Below are 17,451 nucleotides of genomic sequence, written 5' to 3'. Positions count from 1 at the left end.
GTGCCTGGATGACCACCATGGCTATACAGGATGTCAATGGCCATGCCCACATGCTTAGTATCACACGTCTGTTTGGAATGTACTGTGTGTCCATCTACACAATGGCGTACTGGGCATGCTCACTCACTTAGCAGTTGCAAAGGGCCATCTTGCATGCACACGGAGTCTAATCACGGAAGGGCGCAGTGTGAAATGTACTGTGTGTCCATCTACACAACGGCGTACTGGGCATGCTCACACACTTATCAGTTGCAAAGGGCCATCTTGCATGCACATGGAGTGTAATCACGGAAGGGCGCAGTGTGGAATGTACTGTGTGTCCATCTACACAATGGCGTACTGGGCATGCTCACACACTTAGCAGTTGCAAAGGGCCATCTTGCATGCACACAGAGTCTAATCACGGAAGGGCGCAGTGTGGAATGTACTGTGTGTCCATCTACACAACGGCGTACTGGGCATGCTCACACACTTAGCAGTTGCAAAGGGCCATCTTGCATGCAGATGGAGTGTACACACAGAAGGGCACAGTAAGGAATAACTGCCCTCACTCACAGGGCGGTCACACATGCAGTGACCTGTACACACACAGCTGCCATCACAGCTGTCACAGGTGCAGGTCACACACGTACACACTGCAGTGTACACTGTCGCTGTCAAGTCAGCACCATGTCGTTGGTGCAGCACTACACAGCCTTACGGTCCCACAACACCATGTGACACATGACCACTGGCTGTACAGCGTGTACACCAGCTGTGCAGAGTACACACGTACCAACAGGGATCCAACAGGTGTTATGCATTGCAATGATACCAGTATACATGAACAGGTCGGCTCAAGACATACCATGGCCCTTACACAGCTGTGACACCTGACTGTTGCTGTACACCAATGAACACACATCTGGGTATGTCATACATGTGATTGTGTGGATGTCTGCATGGACTGCACACACAACACATACATACATGGCCTTTGATGTACCTCGTGCATAACACTGGCCTAATCAATGCTACACACGCGAACTGAAGGTGGGCCCATGTCTGTTGAATGCTCACACTACAGGGGGTAGCAGTGTTGACCGGGACACATACCCTTGTACTGGTCGCCAGACACCCGTGATATCATACCGCAGTCCATGTGTTATGTATGTCAACACACATGTCCAACAATAGCAATGCATACAAACATGGCAACAGGAGACACATGTGACATCTGTACTGTGCATGCAGCAAACATGCATGTGCAGTGTCCGATGTCCGTAACATAGCTGCACCTACCTACGACATGCAGACGCAATGCAGACCCATCATTGACATCTGTATACGGTGGCATACAAACAGCACGTATGGAGGGATGTGTGTACATAACGTGGTGAACCACATGTCTAGATGTATGTGTGCAGGGGTGGCTCACAGTTGTGTCACACACCATCCTATCATGCCATGTGCTAACTGTACGCCATGTCGCTGTTACGTGACAGTGCTGACATAATGCATACACAGCAGTCAGGTGTTAACAACTATATGTCATATGGCACCTATAACACCTACAACCTCCCGTGTGCATATAGCAGCACAATTGCCAGATATAGCGTTGGTACACATAATGCAATCAATACCGCTGCATGTCCATCAAACGTGTCATCATATGGCAGGTGTATCATTCCCAGCACTGCCATGTGTGTCCGAATGTGTGACCAGGGATGCCACATATCGTGAGGAATATGTCCCAGTTGCTACACATCCCTGTACATCATTGTAGAGATCTGTACATACGTCAGTGTGGGAAGCATGACGTTCGCCGGTGAGGTGCATCACACACGTCAGCTGTCCGTATACACATGTGTGGTCACCACAGTGTGTGTGTGTGTCTGTATGTATGTCTGGTGCTTGGTGTGAGTGTGTATGCTAATATACGGTGGGAAATTATCACTAGCCCCACGTGGTGACTAACCCGTAATGGTGATGCATTGCACAACCCTGTTGATGCCATAGGTCCCAGCCATACTGGGTACCTGTGCATGTCCCTTCTCTGTGACATGTCGTGTGGGTGCATAGTACTGTGAGGGTGATGACCACACAGGCAAGGGTCCCCAGCTGCACACTATGGGGTGTGCGTTATAGTGGTGTACACCCTGTGAATGCGGCCATGTTCACATACTGTTACAGGGTCCTACTGCTGCACAGTGTGGCTTCCAGCTACCAAGTGACACCTCACATCATCATTGGCCAGGCTGCTGTGTACAACCCCTGCACCATGTCACCATACCTGTAATGTGTCCTGCTATGTATGTCACGTCTCTGTCCAGTGTAGCCTGTGGCACCGACCACATGCATCAGGTGCAGTATATGTGTGGACATCTGTGTCATGTTGGTGTGTCCAACAATCAGGATGAGGGTACATGTAGCATGCTGATATTGCCAGACGTGCCTGTGTGTACTCCATAGTTACACTTGGGGGACTGCAAGCACTGCTACCTGTAGGCACATGCAAGTACACCATAGGAGGGAACCAGGGTATCACAACCAACATGGTGCTACAGATGTAACCGAGACACATACCGTGAACACATCACAATGCATGCTGCACCTGCACTACATGGTATGACTGGTGCATGTCGACAGTACACAACCTATGTCACATACACAACTCAGTATTCACACACAACCACTGCAACATACACATCCCTCACTATGCATACACAGGTATTACATACACCTCTCACTATGCTGTTCACCCTGTGCATCAGAATATTTGTGCATAATCCTGCACCGATGGTGTGGATGACAGGGATGCGGCACAGGCTTCATCATATGCACAGAGTGATATGTTTGCAGGGGCATAGGCTGCACCAATGGATAACATCATGTGTGTGTGTAAGGGCCGGTGAGTTGACTGGACATGTCTGTGCAGAATGCATGTGGATGTTGTGGAGCCCTAAAGGTGTGTTTGCTGTGTGCGTGTATGCGTGTACACAGTTCTGCCATTTGTGATGCCTACACGGGGTATAACTGACAGCCTCAGGTTGTACAGTGAAGGTTGTACAGCTCACTGTGTCCGTCCATGGCCACGTGACCTGTGCCTGCCTGGGGTTGCACGGGCACTACCAGGTGGAGGTACAGAGTGGCTACTGTCCAACAACACATGTCCGCTGGAACCGTGTCCCCGCTGAGACAATCCAGGGCCACATCCATGTAGCCTGCTGTGTCCTGGTGTTGACAGCGCAGCACCAGCTGCACTGCTACTGCTACCGGCACTATGGGAGCGGGCATGTGAGGTGGCATGCTCACGTCGAACTACACTAGGTGGTGTTGCTGGCCTCTGTCCACGTGGCCTACGCCTCACTCCTACCAGGTGTTCCAGCACAGACAGCTCCCACTCACGGATTGCCATGCCTCGGTCAAGGATTCTGACCATTTCACCTAGTCGCCTATCCAGAACATTAACAATCTGCTGTGAGCATTTGCCAATGCCTGGATGTTGTCATTTAGGGTATGGATAGCAGCCTTCTGCAGCCTCTGCCCTTCTCTGTTCTGCTGTTCAGCATGTGCCTGTGCCGCCATTACAGTCTGGAATATGCGTCTGGTGATACCAGCTGCTGCACTCTGTCCTGCAGGTGCATGTCTGCCAGAGGTCCTCCTATGAGCAGCACCAGCCACATGCCTGTGTGGCACATCTGCAGTCATTACACTGACACCATGGTGTGTAGACCCACCTTCTGTAGCCACCACACGTTCCTTTTCCACGCCAACAGACGCTGACTGTCCTTCCTCTATGGCCACCGGTGATGCGGTATGTGTTGGCAGCAGAACTGTGCACAGGGAAGGGGGGGACATAGCTGGGATGGTAACCATTGGCACAGACTCAGCCCCTGACAACCCTGCCTGCACCTCATGCATATGTTCATCACCGCTAGTATCTGTGGGGACACTAACATCAGATGGACCGCAGGAGGGTAACGCACCTACATCACCTGTGAATGCAAAGAAATACTGTAAAGTACACAGACACACACACACACACACGCACACACACACACACACACACACACACACACACACACACACACACACACACACACACACAGACACACACACACACACACACACACACACACACACACACACACACACACACACACAGACACACACACACACACACACACAGACACACACAGACACGCACAGACACACAAGCACAGACACACACAGACACACCATGCATGTGATTTGTCAGATGGCATGCAGCATGCCTGCGATACAGCAGAGGGCATGCAGCTCAGACATTAATAGTGTTAGTAAGCATACCTCCCTGGGGTGCACACTACAGCAAGCAGGTGTCATATCAGTAGCCATGCAGTTCACACAATCATGGTAGTATGCATGCATCCCCGTGATACACCATGTGGCCCAGAACAGGATAACAGTACACATGGCTGACGTGACCTTGACATGTAATCTGCTGACATGTGCAGTAACATGCATACATGTTTGACACAATGGTGTCCTGACACATGTACAGCATCATAATGGGCTTCACATTGCAGTGTTGTGTGTATGCCCTACAGATAGAATGCATGTTTAGCAAATGTGCATGAGCATGGGAGGGTAGTGTGAGCCATCTACATTGCTATACAGTGTGAAGTACAGACACTGTGCCATTGCATGGCAACATGAGGCATGTATGTTGCTGTAGAATGCATAATATGTACACATTGCATAGCCATAACTGCAACACAGTCGTGATGTTCGACAGATCGTATATGGTAGACTTCAGTGACACCTCCAGTAGCTGTGCACAGGCATTTAGGTTGTCCAGTGTACCACATCAACTGTATAATCAGTCAACTAAGGCTATAATTGGACCATGTGTGGACAATGTGCAACAGGGTGTATACACATCCCAAGTACTATGTGGCTACATGTCTCTGGCCATCCCCCATGGCCATGTGTGCACATGTGTTGGCCAATTGTGTGTGATGGGCATCTTCTCCACATGTCTGTGTGGTCCCATATGACATACACCCATACATGTCAGATATGTCACAATCCACAGGGCTATGCAGACAATGGGTTGTATGTTTGGTATGTGGGGTATAGGTCATGCGATAGTGTGACAATATTGCAGACAGAACACTACATGTCTGGGACATGTCAGGTGGCACATCACAATGTGTGCACCCAATGCAGGGGCATATGACACAATGGTGACACTTGTGGGCTGCCCATATCACAGCTCACTGTGTGGTACTGTGTGCATACCACACATGTTGTTCCAATGCATACTACATATGCCTCCATTGTAGAACACCTCCACCTTTGTATGCACAGCTGACCACACATGTCACAATGACAAGTACTGTGGTTTCAAGTCTGTGTTTCTTTACGTTTGTATATATAGCACATGGGTGGCGTGTGTGAATGCATGGTGGTGCGACCTGCATATCGTGACTGGAACAAACATCAGGTGTGCAAGTGTTAACTGGTCACATGGCAAATAGATCTACACTGTAACATGCCTGATACTGATGACAGTCTCACCTGCAACGGACCCATGTCTGTGTGACACACCAGCGGTACCTGTATAGGGGTGACACACCAATATGAACATTATCCATGACTGTATGACAGCCACAGGTTGCACTGTGCATGTGAACACATTCACCTGTGTAATAGCATATAGTATGCACATGTGTGCATACACAAAGTAGCATACTGTAGTATGCAGCATGTGTGTCCACATACCTGGCATATGTTGTTACTTTACATAATGTACAGTGACACATGCAACTACATGGGATATAATAGCCATATGTGCATTACTGACTTACCAGGCAACTCCAGGTTCATTGGTTGGGAGACACCCACCTCCACGATGGCAGCTAGTGTTTCTAGATGCTGTTCCCTGGGTGTCCCCAGACTGGCCAGTAGCTCCTCGGTGTGTCTGAGTGGGAGCTGGGTTGGTGGGACCACCACCTGTTCCACCTTGTTCCCTTGTGATTGCAGTGGCATGCTGTTTTGCATGTCGTATCAGGTCCGTGCAGTGTCTGTGCACCTGCTGGTAGGTGTGGTTATGGCCACCCACATCGTTCACCCTCCTGCGTAGATCCTGCCACAGGTCATCCCGCTGCTGGGCATGCTGTGGCACATGGCTGAACAGCACGTCATAGTTGTCATTGAGCTGTGGGATGAGGACATCATCCTCCTTGCGGGTGTATGCTGGGAGGCGTGTACGGGGCATTGTCTGTAAAACATAATGATGGTGAAAGGTCACAGTTTCAGAGATGTACAGAGATACTGCTGCACATACATTTCTATGACATCTACTGCATCTGCACAGTTATCTTTGCAAAGCATCATGACACTGACACGACTGATGTGTTTGTGTCACACATGTCACACCCATTATGCATTGGATATCATCACCATATATGTGTGTCACCTCATTACAGTGTTCATACTTCATGTAAATGCTGTCTTGCTGTGAGCATGTCTATTTGCCTGCACTTGTGTTCTTACCTATCTGCACATGCCTCGATGTGTCCATGGTACTACTGTTGACCTGGATGCTGTGTATATGTCACATATAAACACAGACACAGCCGTAATGGACGAGCAGTGACAATGCACACATACGCATGGACACCTGTACATGCATGTGTTTTGCCATATACATCTACACAGCACTGTACAACTGTTCAACATCCTGACACGGATCGCCTGTATTACACATGTGATAGACATGGGACAATGGATAGTCAGACGACATTCACAGGGATGGTCATCAACCATAGCATGTGCGGGAACGGTTTCCACGCTGTTGCAGATGGCCATTGTGCCACCGTAAGCTGCATCAGTGCCACATTACTGATCCAGTCAATTGATAGTACATCTACCATGCGGCCATCACACCATGTATGACTGGGATGACATCTGCAGATTTGATGGACAGGGTTGCATGCTATGGCGGGAGTATGTCACATATATGGCACAGGTATCTGTCCAGCCTGTGGCGATCCTAGTATTAGGATGGTGGCTGTCCATGACATATGTCATATAGATCAGGATATGGACATGTAGCATGTCCATCATCATGGTGTAGCAAATGTCCTTCTGCAAGGCAGACAGCATGCTGCATAGTGGAGGTGTGGATTGTGAAGGCTGGTATCGCACATCCATGCATAGTCATTACCTTTTACAGGTGGTATGTGATCCAATATTGGTCACCACAGTGCTGTATATGCCTGGCCAGTGATCTCTGTGCTCATGAATGGCACCCTGACATGACATGGGTACCTCAGATGACTACCTAAGGGGCCTGGAGATGTCACCATGTCGGGGGTGCACTGCACAGCACCATCCCTTACACAGTGTCCATAATGTTGACCACAGCCTATGTAGTAGTTTATGGGTACAGGGATGTTCACATAGCGGTGACACTGCTGGTATCATCCATCAGACTGTGCACATATGTCACACACCTCACACACACAGTCCATTCTGTATGTTGTTCACAACACTGACACAGCTAAACTGATAGGTCATGGCCATTCACAGCCTTACATACACAGATGCCTAACATTTGTCTGTGTGGTATGGGCTACAGTGAGGGTGGAGTACAACACATTAACCCTGTTCTACTGTATCTGGCACTGATGTGCTGTTCACATGTCACTCTTGCACCTTTTGTAGTTGTGAGTCTGTCAACAGGCCACTGGTGGAACACTCCTGTGACATGCAAAGGTATTTGTAATCAGATATCCGTGCTATCTTGTACATCTGTACTGCTAACATCTACAGTGCTAATGGTTCATGGACATGCACGCCATACTCAGCAGGGTTATAGTGCGGTACCACCCTAAATGACTGTCATCACCACTTGTGGGTTGATATTATCCAACACCCTATCTGTATTGTATGGTCATGCTAGGCACTTGTTCAGAACATGTGAGCATGTCATGAGCAACTGATTACTATAGCACCCATTCCACACCATTTCCCACAGGTACACTGGCTGTCCTACACTTCCCAGCTTGCTTAAGGTACGACAGTTGTTGTACACACGTAATGCACATATCCTGTGGGACATGGTTGTATATACAGGCATGTCCAACTGTCACGTACCAGTGCTACTGCCTGTCTATATGAGGGATATGTCGTACATGTGGCAATAGAGCAATTGTCTCATGTACACATTCACTGCTCACCTCCCAACATATGGCACTACAGCCTGTGGGGGATGCACGTCTGCAGCCATGCTGGGCCCATAGCTCTCAGGTGTACCTCATTACGGGGAACGTACCTCATTTGGGGTTCGAAAAGGTGCATGTTCCTCAAGGTTCCACATTGGAAGGGTCTGTCACACATTCATTGTTGTACATAGTTTACCTGCTAGCCATGGCTAAATAGATGTGAATCATATTAATTCATTGGAATATCTGTTTTATATGTAAGACCAGCCTATTTTAGCCATCATATGCCCTTCCTAGTTGACGCTGTTAGTAAGCCAGTTGTAAGTGTTCCAAGGTTCGCCCATTTGTCACACAGTATGAGGGCTAATGTTCCTCATTTTGGGGACAGGAGGCTGACAGCTATGGCTGGGGGTAATGCTGTCGCCAACCCTGACTGCAACTGACAGTCATTTGGGGATGTGTAACATTCGCAACACACCCCACCCATCACATAGTCTCACATGATCTACACCACTGGCCACACCTACGAGGACAACCTGTGCAGTACATACTCACTGTAGGAACCAGAGGTAGCCCCCATCATGGAAGACAACATCACCAGCTTATAGCCCACAGACTCATGTGTGCCCACCATATACAGCCAATAGTGTGTTATAACATTCACAACACAACAGTCATAGCTGACTCTGTAGGGTGTCACACTGCAGTTCCACACAGCAGGCTACACAAGGCATTAGTCATTTACATCTTGCTGTCGGGTAACTGCTTCTGCAACATAACCTATGCACTCATGCCACACCTCACCAGGTATGATATGTCTGTCATCGCCATGTTAGTGTGACTGCCCTGTGATGCCACTTCACAGACTACATGTGCAGGGACATGCAATAGCTCACCAGTCTTATAGCCCTGAGGGTAAGGGCCTAGCCCTGGGGAGCATTTTGCATTCATCCAGACATGATACCACCGTACAATGACCGACTGTGTCACTTCAACAGTTGCCTATGCTCCTATTGTCATTCCACAGACATGTGGTATCTGTCCGCTATGACTGTCCTGGTCAAACACAATGCTGTGGCACAGATGACATGCACCTGTCGGCCCTGGGAGTACAGCTCACATGTAAGGCTCTTGCTGCTTCTATACTGCCTGTCCTGCACAGTTTCCAATAACTGTCACCGGCAGGGCGGTAATTGGCATGCGTAACATGGGGTCATGTGACACATTGCTTGCATCTTCCCCTGTGATGCACGCAGGCAAGGCACACCTTATAATGCACCACTCAAACATCTCTGCAGTGACTGGGACCTGCCTCTAGGCTCTGCAGAGCACACCTGCAATGACAGGTTATAGACGGACCATACCTTTCAGGCACATACCTGGACCGGCACACCCACAGCTGAGGGGTTCCCATATCCCACTATGTTTTGCACACATCCTGGCAAGTTGCTTAGCACAATGCATCAGAGATGCTCCACGTGCAACTAACTGTGTCCGGGACTGCTATACACATTGTAACAAGTGACAGAATCAACATCATACCCCACGGGTAACATACCTTCTATGGTGGTATAGTGGACAGTGGGCCTCTGCTACTACTGATGTGTGACTGATACTACCCCACACTTCACTGGGATAGCCACTCATGTACTGACACATCCATGAGTCATACCCTCCGCTCTGCTGGATCAACACATACATACCACCTCCAAGACCTACATTACCCTTGGCATGAACACTACCACCATGTGACTGGTGTTACACACCTGGGGTCATCCCCTCATTGGTGGATTCCGAACATATGCTAATCTACCTTGTTAGCCACATCCCGGCAACACACCCATTACAGCATACACAGTACATGTGTACTACAACACCTACTACAGACGTCTGCTGACAGCGGTTGTTGACATCATGACACCCGTGCAGATGGACAATGCACATACAAATGGTGACACATACCCCAGTGCACTTAATTAGCATGTACACAACTGCATGGATCATGCTATTCCACACAGAGCCAAGATGGTACACACCAGATAACAGACGCCACTCTGGTGGTCATGTTCCACGGACATATGATGTACAACAACAGGTGTAGGCTGTTGCAAAGTGGTGTACATTCCCATGTGTGGGGTGGTTCACTGGTCAGCCGTGGTGGGGCCACAGGGTCCCTCATCACATACTCCAAGACTAGCTACATAAACATGACTGCCACACATTCCGGGGTGTACCACCAGGCATTATGGTGGTATGTCAGTATTCGATGGCAACACCCACATCTGCTGTCACATACAACAGTCACTCAGGAACATTGCAGACCCAGGTATTGTTGGCAACATGCTGGAGGATGGATTCAATGCTGACAGTACACCCTCTCACTCACTACAGGGCCACAATCCATACATGAACATTGTGGTGTCCCTGTGGTCACACCTACACAGTACTGACCTACACTCTATATGTCCTGGGACAATGGCCCCATGTCACCTTCCAACGTCCCAGGCTGTGATGTCCACCAACCTCTGAATTACATGTCTCCCCACTAGGCCAGTATATTCAGTAATAGCCTTGTTTCAGACATTGTAGACCCTGAATGGCACATAGCAGCATTTATCACACTACACACAGGTGGCACCGCATTGCATGAATGGGACTATAGTCCTACACACCTGACTGGACTGTTCTGCATGGCTATGGGGCACATCATCAAGATCGTCATTCTCAGAGACATTGTTGGTCTCCCGTCCTCTGCTGCCACCTGGCTTGGGCTTGTTAAGGCCAAAGCATGGCCCCTACACATGGTGGACTCCTTTCATACAGTTACCAGGGCAGTTGCTGATGGTACGGGAGTCCACACATCCTACATTGTCCTCTCATTGCCTTTCAGCACCATTCCCCATTCTGGTATTGACAACATACACATACCATAGTACCTACTACATGTCAGGTACTTTGGCATACCACGGTCCTCAGTCATAGGGCCCCTCATGTTCAGTATATGCTTCCCTGTGGAACAGGCTGGCACAGGGGACTTTCCCTGCCTAGCTTTAGAACCCCTACATACCAAGCGCCATGATTGCTCCACCCGCTGATACTCACTCCAACCATATGGGTGTCGCTGTGACAGATACATAATATGACTATCATGGCATCAAGCTGCATGACACAAGGTGCATGCACATCACCTTTGCATTACACCATTCACCCACTGACTATCACATGGATGGTAGTCCCATACATACATATCACATTGTACATGTTTGCAGTACACACATATGTCGCACCCACTCCTGTGGTTACCGTATTGCCACTGTGGCATGGATATCCTCCTACATGGCCACACCTATCTATACTGGGTGTGCAACTGGTACATAGGCACCCATTGTACCTCTGAACTCAAGACATCTACTCACATTCAAGGGTACACCACCCCATTTAGGGTGTACCTTACATAACAGCTACAGCTTTACATGCCACAACATTAACACGCCATGACGTTTACTGAGCTCCGACAGTTTAAATATGCGGCTGCACTATGGACACTACATCTGTACACATTTGCATACTACATACTCAGGGGTGACCTCTGCTGATCAGACAGGGCCCATGTCCACAACATTATTGATGGATATACTCCTCATACGCAACATAAGCAGAGGCCACTGTGAGCAACATGCTCATGGATATGTGCACACACACCACAATGAGTGGGATGTGCTTCTGGGTTACATTCCCAAACCGGACACTCACCATGCTGTGGAACATAAGTCCTATGTACATCACGCAGGGACACTCAGTAGCACTGTTCATGTGATACCTCCCTTGGTGGTTGGGAGACACATGTAGGCCTGGGATCACTGCAGTGGCTGTAATGTGCAGTGGTGCAGGTGACACCTGGCTCTGCTCTTCACAGGACACTACCCTGGAGAGGTGCCACTAGTGTGAACACTGTAGTTGTGCTTACACATGGACTTGCCAGACTGCATAGTACCCCACTATGCACCTGTGCAGCTATTACATGTCCTTTGTGCATGGTTACTTGGTAGCCCTTCCATTTAGATTAGCTATCATGCTATTACTATGTCCCATACCTACAGGCCGTATGTATCCTGTTATTGTACATACCAATAGACGATACCTGTGGTATGCATGATATGCCTGTTATGCTGTGTAGAATATCTGTCATATCTACCTATAATACTATACATTACACATATTTCACATAGCATCCCATAATGCAAAGCATACTTGCTCAGCGGGACCACCTTACATATGTCATTAACATTATATGCCTATACACATGCGTGCTGTGACAGTATATCAACATATACTATCCCCTGCTATGGCACGTCCTCATTGGACATACCCTACCACTGATGGCGGGTTGTATGGCATTGTTCTGTTTATTGGCCTCATGTAGCATCCCTTGTGGTGTCTGTGCTGTGTACCTTGTTTCCACTGCTGGACGCACAGATTCTACAAGCGTTAGTATGCTCAGCAAGACATCACTACATAAATGCCTTTCCCCACTTTATGCATTGCGGACACATTTAATTAATGCAAACCAGGCTATACATACAGTAAAACGAATTAATACAGATCATGCTATACATAACCTTACATATTGGGCGTTCTACATACCTTGTTGTCGTTACGGCGTTTCATTTCTATCTCTCTCACAGTGTTTCAACTGTTATTTGGTATGAGCATACGGTTTGAATGTCTGGCAAGTCATCCTTATATACGTAGATACCTGAAACATGTGGATTCTTCCCACCAATTGGTGTTCCTGAGTGACTAATTACTTGCATATCAACTGTGCAGCTACTCCATTCGCCAATTAAGCGGCGACAGTGGGGTATAATTGGATTCTCCACTTGGGCGTTGCCTATTTGCCCTACCTTTGGGGAGACGGTCTGTTTTGTGTTTTGTTATGTGTAACTGCAACTGCTATGCGTGGAGACAAGTATAGTTTGGATTCATGAACCCCGTGGATTGTGTGTGAAAGGTAGAGTATTTGGTTCAACATGTGGGTGTACCTGTCATCCCAATGTCTGATAACGCAGTATTGCAATCAAAACCTGTAACATGGCTGTTTGTTCCATTATACAACGCCTGCAATTTTGCATGTCACCTTTAATTGTGTCTTTCACACGGTATGTTGAGGGTTCTGCAGATGTAATTGACTGACTGGATGTTTGTGCTGCTATTTCAGTTTGTATTGCTTTAGTTTCTAGTGTGGGGGATGTTGGTGGTTGTACGTAACATATACGGTTTGTGGGCCTTGCATTTCTACATAATCGGTATATATGTGTGTAGGCTCCATCCCTAATTAGAGAGCTAACAGTTAGTAGACTTATGTTACGGGATTGCACGTTGGGCCGTTGTTAATTGGTTTCTATATCGTCTGCAGGTGAGCTTGCTACTTGTATACCTCCGTAATTGCAGCGATATATCAGGGGATATGTGTAGGTGACAGCTATCCCTTGTATTTATGTCCCAGATATTTGCAGTCATTGTGGTTGTGTTGTTAAAATAGTCTGTTTGCCCTGGGTTGCCACCTTATCATATGGTCATTGTTGGACACTTGCGGGACACAAAGCGGTGTTTACAGGCCAACACGCAGCCACGGTCAGTACACAGGTAGCACATACTTTTATCCTCACTACATACCTATTGTTGTGTGACTTTGGCTACTTATCATATTGCATGTAACATTTAAGTTTCTTACATACAGGCATAACTATTAAATACAACTGTTACATTATATATGGGACATATTTATGTCCTACCATCTCGGACATTTGCCCTTTGTACTGTTTTATGTCAGGACACACCTGCCCAGGGTGGGGATGTCCCTCCTACTGTGGTACAGGTAGTAACCGTATGCCTACAGCTAGCTATACCCACTCCTACCATACTGATCTGCCTCTGACTTGGCACCAACATACACATGTTGCGGACACACACACACATTACAGTCACACAGAAACGCACACGGCACCCTCAACGCACACTTACACAGACTACAGCACTCACAGACACAGTTGAACACAGTAACTATGTGGACCGCGACACCGTCAGTGGTGACTAACCGTCCCTTCATATCATCATACTATTATTCGCGGATGTACTGTTCCGGTACTGTGTTCTATCGGTCTTTCAGCCTCGTGGTTACGCATGTCGGTGTGTTACACATTCCATGGTTGGTGGTATCCTATTTATTTGTACCTCCAAGATGTTATGAATGTCGTTGAACTATCTATTATATTTGCAGATATCGCTGAATCCATCCATATCACCATATATCCCTCTATTGCCCTTTCTATCTGTATTATATATATGCATATGTGTACATATATATATATATATATATATATATATATATATATATATATATATATATATATATATATATATATCTATATATATATATATATATATATATCTATATATATATATATATATATATATATATATATATATATATATATATATATGCAGGGAACGTGACAGGCACACAGCACCACCATATGCTGTAAGACTCATGTACTGTTCAGGTGTTGGCATTCCGTGTTCCACTGGCTGTTGTGTTTACAATGTTTGAGGGCTGCCTATGTAGGAGTCACACATTGGGCCACCTATACATTACAATTTACAGGTGGTCATGTTTGTGTGCCATCCATTTTACTGTGTGTGCAGGTGGAGAGGTGTCAGTCCATAGGGGCCTACATGGTCAGAGTATGTGCTATACGTTCCCTCTTTGCCAAGGGGTAGGCATATTGGGCACGCCTCCGTCTGCCTACTGGGGTTGGCACAGTGTGTTCATGGTCTGAATCCCTCTGTGCCTGTACTGGCCTTGGCAATTGTGGTGGGCTATGAGGGCCTTTACCATTTTGTCCCTGCTGCAGCTGCTTCCACAGGATCATATTATGTAGCATGGCACATTCTATGACAATGTGGACACACGTGCCTGGAGAGTACTGCAAGGCTCCACCAGATGTATCCAAGCACCGGAACCGTGATTTCAGCATCCCGAACACACGCTCTATGATGATTCTGGTTTGTGTGTGTGCCTCATTATGGTGTTCTTGCATGGGTGTGTGTGCATTTCTGATGGGAGTCATCATCCACGGCTCCAGTGCATAGCCAGCATCCCCCATGAGATGGCCATATGGGATGTCCCCCCTGACAAATACCTGATACAGCTGTGAGGCATGCCAGATATGGGAGTCATGGTAGCTTCCAGGGCTGCCAGCACACACATCCATGATAATGCCCTGGGCATTGCACATGACCTGGCAGTTGATGGAGTGGAATCCCTTGCAGTTTATGTAGTGCATACCCTGCTCACCGGGTGGTGACTTGATTTATATGTGCATGCAGTCTATCATACCCAGTACCTCCAGGTATTGTGCCACACGGTGGAAGTGTCGCATATTGCTGGCCAACTCCTCCTGAGTTCTGGGGAAGTATATCTGCTCATTGGCATGTGGTAACATGGCATCCAGGAACTGGTGTAGTACCCTGGATGCTGATGCCTGTGAGATACCCATTATACCTCCAGTTGGCCTTTGAAAGGTACCTGTGACCAGTATTCGCAGGCTTACACGTACCTTCGTGTCCACTGGTATGGGTTTCCCTCTGTTGTTTCTGGTTCTCAGGCGTGGCTGGCACAGCTCCACTATTTGCTGTAAGATGTCCTTGTCCACCCTGTAACGCTCTACTATCTCCAGGTCATGTAGCCCCTGGTAGGTTACCCTTGGTCTGAACACTCTCCTTCTCCTCCGAGGCCTGTGGTGGTTGTCGGCATCATCCTCCACAACACCGTCAGTCTCTAACACATGCTGATGAATCACAGCTATGGCAGCTCCCAACATGTACATTTTAAAAGTTTCCCTTGTGTTTACACCTATGGTGCAGTGTTTGGGAATACACAGGTGTGTGTTGGGTGCTTTCACACTTTATACTATTGTGCTGTGAACACCGATGATGTCATAGGGTGTGTATGTATGTTCGTAGCTACAGGTTATGTTATGTGTTTTACTGCCGGAACTACTATTGTGGTGCCTTTGGTGTTGAATTACATTTGCCTGCCGTGGATTACCTCTTGACCTTCCCTTTACATTTCTGCGCATTGCACCTACCATTTTCTGGCGTGCAACCTGCAGCCTACTTTCATTTGTACTTTCCTGGTCCTGGCGTATCTTGCGTTATGTGTGCTACTGCCAGTCTGCTGTCGGTTTGCTTTGCTCTGCTGTGTCAGGTCTCCTATCTTTGCAATCCAATACCTCCCCTCCTTTCTTTGCATCCACATGCCTCCCCTATCCTGTTTTGCAGGTTTCTGCAAGCGGACTTGTCAGCTGCCATCGATTGGCCTTCGTGGGTTGATTGGTGTTGATTGCTCATTAGTACTCCAATTACCCTACTTCCGCATTTCCTTCTTTTCTTCCCCTGACCTTCCTGTTTCTGCTATTGTTTGTGGCGCGTGCGTCCGATTACTGGGTTTTTAGGCACATTTTCATCCTCGTACACATGCGCTTTTGGCCACCATGTGTGCTCTCAGCTAAACGATTCCTCCCCACCCCTATCCTGCAGCTTTGCTTAGCAACGGACAGGCCAGATTTGCAATGCTCCAATGTGCTTAGTGCTACGGTGGCACACCCCTCTGCTGATGTCATGTATCTCCTCTGAGCCACTCCTCGGTGTTATACCACTGTGCCGTATAGTACAACCTTCCTCCGGCGGGACATTTGCAATTCAGTATTATCTGCCTCATTTGCACGGCATTGACTACTAATTCATAGTTACCGCGCCGAACACTATTGCAAGCCTTAGCAACCCTTGCACCTTGGTTGTGGTGTTCCATGCCTACCATTGTGTGTTATGCTGTAAACCTGATTTCTATTACGTTGCGATTTTATGACATTTTTATATTATTTCTTTATGTTACAGCTTCCACACACATGCCCTGCGGTTCTGCTGTGCGTTACTGTGGACATGACATTAAATGTTGTTATTTACGTGTTGTGCATCTTTTCTTATGCCATTGGCTGTGTATTTCACCATTGGCATATGTTAACGTTGTGATACCTGGGTCTGGCCCTCTTCCATAGCTCCGATGTTCTGTTTGGGAAAATGTAAGCCATGTTTTTTGGTTTACATTTCCGTGGGCTTACGCTACACCTGCACCACTTCATGAATCGCTATATGCCTTCATTTGCATGGTGCAACACTGCACATGGGGTGATTT

This window comes from Protopterus annectens, chromosome 3.part0, assembly GCF_019279795.1.
Source record: "Protopterus annectens isolate FY-2018-M chromosome 3.part0, PAN1.0, whole genome shotgun sequence".
Lineage (NCBI taxonomy): Eukaryota > Metazoa > Chordata > Ceratodontiformes > Protopteridae > Protopterus > Protopterus annectens.
Note: the sequence above shows the minus strand (reverse complement) of the source record.